The following is a 7,386-nucleotide window of genomic DNA, read 5'->3' as shown; positions in this document are numbered from 1 at the left end:
GGATCTGCTACGACACGAATTGAATTATGTTTTTATGTTAAAAATAACTTATGCATTCTTAAAGTGTTGTAAGTATTTTTTATTTGTAAAATTTTTTTATCATAAATTTATAAATTGAAAACCTAATACATATTATATGATAATTTTTTTACAAAATTTAAAACAGTTATATACTAGGATAATATTTTTTTAATATTAAGATAATGATATATTAAATTGATTTAAATTAATTTAAATTAAATTATTAAACTAATTTTCAATCAACTAAATCTCAATAGATAATATTAAAAAAATATTTAATTTATAAAAAAATAAATCATAATTAACTTAAATTAACTTAGTAAAACATGGCTCAAATCATGCATCTCATTGAATTTAATAACTTTTATTTATGAAATTATCATTCATTCAATTCTAAAACAACTAATTGCCCTCTTTTCAGATCAAATAATAAATTAAAATAAAATAAAAGAACAAAAAAAAAAGATGCATGGGACTAAAATAAAAAAAAAACAATTTAGGAAGTGAAAATGCATAAAACAATTTATATAAAAGTTAAAAAGATAATCACATAGACTTGCATTTGGCCTATAAAAACAAATCTTGACTTGCATGTCAAGTTGTTTTTAAATAATCTTATAATCTGGTCTTTAATTAAAAAAAAAAACAAATGATGCAACTTTAAAAACTAGCAATTAGAAGGTTATTGAAAAATTTAGATAGGGAATAAAAAATTATTTCTTTACTTTTTTTTTAACTAGAAGCATCTAATAAATAATCTAGATATTTAAATCAAAAACCAATCTCATTTCAAAAACTTCACAAACCTAAATCCATCATCTCATCTCAAATAATGCAAAGGCTAAAGAATATTTAAGTGAAACTACTTTAATCAAATAAAATTTATTGACAATAAAAATAATTTTTTTAACCAGTGTCAATTAATTATTTTCTCTAAATATCACTGAAATCCAATAACTTTCTCTGTCCTCTGTTAAACCAAAAACTTAAAAATGAAAAATAAAATATTGGACCAAAGTTTAATTATTGAAAACTAAAGGGACCAATAATAAACCATTTAAAAAATAGAAAAATCAAAATGAACTTTTTACACCAACTTTAAAATCACCACATATTTTCCATGTCTTTCTTAATTTGATCCATTGTCTCTTAATCTTGTCTTTTCCTAACAAATTAGAAACAATTGGCCATTAATTTAACCGTTTAGGGATCAAATTGTAAAGAAAAAAACATAGCAGTGTTGTAATTTATAGTGTTTGTCTAGACCTACCCTAACTTATATATATATATATATATATATCGAATTGTAAGGGAAAAAGACACATAGTATTTTCACCACACTTTTTATTATTTATTAATTATTCAAAACTCCATTCCTTCTCACATTATATGATATGATATGCTATGCTTAAATCTTATAAAATTTCACACAATTCTCTAATATATCTACCTCAAGGCATCATTTCATGAAAGTACTCATTAGAATTTAATTAAGAGGTAAGGAATTTTACTAAAAAAATACGATTCTAACCAATTTTCTATTCTTCATGTAAATATTCTCTTTATTATTGGATTGAGATTTTTTCTTAATATATAAAAAATATCCAAGAATACCATCTAATGAAAAAATATATATATATAGATACAACTTTCATAGTTATAACTTTCAAACATTGTAATATGTAATATTGTTTATGAAAATATAAGTATTTAATAACAAAAGAATTCTTTTGCAATATTGTTCATTTTCAATGAATAAAAATTTATCTATTCTTATTTAATTATTGATTAATTTAATTAATATGTACTGAAAATCATATTAAATAATTATGACTACATTTTATTTGCAATAGGGAATTATAAGATAAATAAAACAATCTTCCACTCAAATTCAATAAACTTTTCAATGAATAAAACAAGTAGCTTAATAAACCGAATTAAAATTAGAAGTACAATTTAAAATTTCATTTCTCTCTTTGTAATAAAGAAATTTAAAAATTAAAATTTATGAAAGAAATTGTATTTCTTTATAAGCAAAACTTAAATAAAAAATTATTGATTAACAAAAAGAAATTCAAATAGAGTAATTGATGCGAAATTGTTCTTTAAATTAATAAATTTAAGATTTTGAAGAAAGTTTGCAACAAACCCAACAAAAACCTTACCTTAAATAAACAAAGTTATATGCAATTAATCTTCCTCATTCTATACCTATATTAAGACTCAAACAAGAACTATAAAACCCAACAAAGTTTATCAATCATTTAAAGAATTTACAAGTTCAATAAAGAACTTAGTATGAGAATCGTGTAACCACAAGAAAAATAAACACAATATATAACAACTTGTAGATAAAGTTTATCAACTTAATGAAAATCTCTTTGCAGTAAAAAAATTATAAATTTAAATTTTATGAAAGAAATTGTCTTTCTTTATAAGCAAAACTTAAATGAAAAATTATTGATTAACCAAAAAAATGAAATCAAATAGAGTAGTTTAAGTAAAATTGTCCTTTAGAATAGTAATTTGAGGTTTTGAAGAAAATTTGTAACTTGAACTAACAAGAACCATGTCTTAAAGAACCAAAGTTATATGTAATTGATCATCCTTACTCTACACCTATACTGAGACACGAACAAGAAAAAAAAATCATAACGAAGTTCATCAATCCTTGGAAGAGTTTGCAAATTCAATCAAGAATTGAGTATGATAATCAATCAACTATAGAAGAGAAATAAGCACATAGTATACGATAACTTGTAGATAAAGTTCTTCAACTTAATGAAAATCTCTTTGTAATAAAGAAACTATAAATTTAAATTTTATAAAAGAAATTATATTTCTTTATAAGCAAAACTTAAATGAAAAATTATTGATTAACAAAAAAAAATCAAAATAGAGTAATTGATACATAATTGTCCTTTAGATTAATAAATTTAAGGTTTTGAAGAAAGTTTGTAACTTGACCTAATAAGAATTTTGCTTTGAAAAACCCAAAGTTATATGCAATTGATCAACCTCACACTACACCTATATCTAAACATGAACGAAAAGTACAAATCATAATAAAGTTGATCAATTCTTCATAGAGTTTGCAAGTTCAATCAAGAAATTAATATGAAATCACTCAACCACATAAGAAAAATAAGCACATAATATGCAGGAACTTGTAGATAAAAATTATCAACTTAATAAAAATCCTTACACGGGAATATTTATATATATAAACCCTAAAACTAATGGGTTAGACATGCAACAAATTTAAATAAATTTCAAACTAATTAAAATAAAGTTTTAAAAATAAAATAATATAAGATTATTTTTCATGCTTTGCCATAAATGATAATGAAAAAATACCCCAGATAAATAATTATTGAAGAATCTTTGCTGAACAAAAGCTTGATACTTTGTAAATAAGAATTAATTTCTAACTACTTAATTGTTCTTGTTTAATATAAAATCCTTGTAAAATAAGTAAGTCAAAGGCTGCTACATAAGTTCTTAGTAACATTAATAACTCCTTATAGTAAATGGAATCCACAACTCTCGAGGAAACAATGTCTTTTTTTGTTTTTACACTTTGCTGGCAGATTCTAGACCCAACTTCAAACATGTTTTACTCTCTCATCCGGCTAAATTAGCGAACCTACCATATCTAATTGGAAATGTACAAATGTCTAGTTTTCAACATAATTGAAACTCCAAATACAACTTCATATATGATATGAAAGTAAACAAAGGTCTAGACTGATAGATTTAAGCTTTTTTAACCCAAATCCCTTTACTTAACCCATTGAACTCATTTTGGATCCACTTCATTTTAGACCTTAGAATAAACTTGATAGACACTCCTAAGGTCTTTTGATGTTGTATCCAGGATCGCATCATTCCTTATCTCCTCAAATGATTCAACCTTGAATGATATACATCAAATAAAGAAAGATAAGAAACTTTGAATATAACACTAACATTATACTTATCCTATAGATTCACTTTATAGGCATTCTTTTCTTTAAGGAATCTCAATAAATTGTATTCTTTAAGCATTAAATTTGATTTTCAATATCTAGAAAATCTCTTTTCTACTTATATACATTGATTAGTACTTAAAAGTGCATTTTCATCATGGTTTTATATCATCATTTTGCACTTGAAGTATCAATAACTCCTTAACTAAAGCATGTTTTACAATAATATATCTAATAATATAAGATACCTTTAATTTGTGGTAAATGTTCATTTTAAATACAGGCCTATCACATAAATGAAAGGATTGATTGATGACTTTAAGAACTTAAATTGCAAGGGCAAAGAGATGACCAAAATTAGAAAAGAGATATTGGTGCAATTCAAACCGGAACACTGTTCGGTAATTGGGTCATATCTGGAGCTATAGATCTCAGATTTAGGTCTACTTTATATGGATGGAAAGGTAAGACATAGGCCTACAACTTTTATATGGAGTTCAAGATCTAGAAAGACCATTTTCAAGTCCAAATTATAGCAACAACAAAGAAATCCGAATTTGTCCTCTAGCCCGAGCACTGTTTAGTATTGTGGCCATATCTAGAGTTCTAGAAGTTGTTCGGTATTTTGGCCATATCTGGAGTTCTAGAAGTCCAAATGAGCTGAAGTTTTTACACAAGAAAGCTGAGACAATTGCCTACAACTTTCATGTTTGCAACTGGCTCCAATTTTGACGTTATCAATGACGTTTTGGGCAGACAAGAGAAGATAAGGATTGTCACCAAGTCAAGAGTTGGCCACCCACTCATCAATTAGTCATCAAATCAATAGTTCTCAATTTTGGCCTATAAAAGGAGGCATTTGCCATGTATTTAGGCATCTTGGTTTCCAGATCAAGATCATGCTTTTCCTTTCTCTCTTTGTATTTTTTGTAATGTTTATGCTTTGCTTTCATTAATATTAAGTTCTTTGCTTTCATTTACTTTCATTTACTTAGTTAACTCTTATCTTATTTATGTTCTTATTTTGTTTATTTATTTTCTTTCTTTCATTATGTCTAGCTAAATTTATTATGTCAAGGTGAAAAGGTTACACTAAGTATAGTGTAAACTTAATATGGACTTTAATGTTTGATACTAACATGTTTTATATTTGTTATCTTGTTCCCTCTTTAATACTTTGCTTGTTAAATGACTAATCTTGATTTATGTTGTATAACACTTGGTACAACAAATGCTTGGCACTTGCATAGCCCATACTGTATGGTATAACCGACACTTGAGCTATGAAAGGAACTTGATTTGTTGTTAACATAAGTTATAATCATGAACGCTTGACGAAATTTACAAGTATTAGCATTAATTGAATAAGATGACTAATGCAATCATGTTAACAATCTATAATCTAATTGGAACCTCCTTTGTGTGTGGTTTCCAATTGAATAATAAGAGTTTATATTATACTTGTTTGAGATACCATTAGTGGATCCTCTAACCTTGACATTGTTTGTTATCGTTGTTAAATCTTTACGTTAATATTCCATCTCAAAGTTCTCATCTTCTTCTTCTTTATTATTATTATTATTATTACTACTATTACTACTACAACTATTATTATTATTATTATTATTATTGCTGTTATTACTATTATTATTATTGTTGTTGTCATTGTTATTGTTGTTATATTATTGTTATTTATAATTTGTACAATTAACCTCCCTATGGTTCGACCCCGGTCTTGCCGGGTTATTTATTACTTCGACACTCTTGCACTTGGGAGAAGACATCAATCTTTTAGTCGTGTCAAGTTTTTGGCGCCGTTGCCAGGGAGGTAAGTCCTTGCATAAATTATAATATTTATTTTATTTTCTCTTTTCACTTTTCTTGCATATAACTTTGTTTCTTTTCTCTTGTTTCTTCTTCTTTTGTTTTCTTTTTCCTTTTATTCTATTCCTACACGTGCATGAGAGTGTGGTCACGTACATCAAGTGGTAGACTTTGTAGGGTATTCTCATCATTTTCAGAAAATATAGCCGAAGAAGACAATCAATCACTTCATAATAAGAATAATCGTGCTAGAACACTTAGAGACCACATGAATCCCACAAGAACAAGTGCACCATCATGCATAGTTTTTCCTCCCGATGCATCTTATTTTAATTTTAAACCAGGTATTATTCAACTTTTACCTTCTTTTCATGGCTTAGAATTGGAAAATCCATACTTGCATTTAAGAGAATTTGAGGAGGTCTGCAACACATATAATAATTTAAATTGTAGCATGAACACCATCAGATTAAAGCTTTTTCCTTTTTCATTAAAAGATAAAGCTAAAACATGGCTACAAAATTTAAGACCAGGATCCATTCGTGCTTGGGATGAAATGCAACAACAGTTTTTGAAGAAGTTTTTCCCATCTCATAGAACAAACTCTTTCAAAAGACAAATCACCACTTTCACTCAAAAACCAGGAGAAACATTTTACCAATGTTGGGATAGGTATCGAGACTTGCTTAGTACTTGCCCTCATCATGGTTTTGAAACATGGAGATTGGTTTCACATTTCTATGAAGGGTTAACACCTAGAGATAGGCAAATGGTTGAATTGATGTGCAATAGAACTTTTGAAGATAAAGACCCTGATGAAGCAATAGAGTACTTAGACTTGTTAGCTGAAAATGCTCAAAATTGGGACACCGCGGGTACTTATGAGGCACTGAGTAAAACTCAACCTTATACATCTAGTGGAGCTATGTACAACCTTAGGGAAAATCATGACCTTCAAGCCAAGTTTGCATATTTAGCTAGAAAAGTCGAGGCACTAGAATTGAAAAAGAGTGGTCACTTGAAATCTGTTGAAAACATTGTGTGTCAAATCTGTGAAACAAATGAATACTCAACCAACGATTGCCCAACCTTGCCTTCTTTTAAGGAACGTCTCCATGAACAAGCCCATGCTTTAAACAGTTTTCAAAGGGCCAACCACAACCCATACTCACAAACATACAACCCTGGTTGGAGAAATCACCCAAATTTTAGTTGGAAGAGTGAGAACAACAACGCACAAACTTCACAACCACCATTTTAAGCACACCATAATTTCCATAATTCTCATGGATATGCACCTCCTTATGCTCCACCTTCTAGAAGAAATCTTGAGGAAACATTGCATGCATTCATTGAAAAGCAAGAGACAATCAATACTCAACTTGCTCAAAACATGACAAATTTTAAAGATACTCTTGCAAAATTAACATCTGCTCTCATTTTCCAAGAGAAAGGTAAGTTTCCATCTCAACCACAATAAAATCCCAAGGGGAAATACAATGCAAATGTAAGTAGTTCCTGAAGCCAACACATAGATCAAGTCAAATCAGTCACTACTCTGCGTAGTGGTAAG

This window comes from Populus euphratica, unplaced genomic scaffold (genome assembly GCF_000495115.2).
Source record: "Populus euphratica unplaced genomic scaffold, PopEup_1.0 scaffold678.1, whole genome shotgun sequence".
Taxonomy (NCBI): Eukaryota; Viridiplantae; Streptophyta; class Magnoliopsida; order Malpighiales; family Salicaceae; genus Populus; species Populus euphratica.
This window is presented reverse-complemented; position numbering follows the sequence as displayed.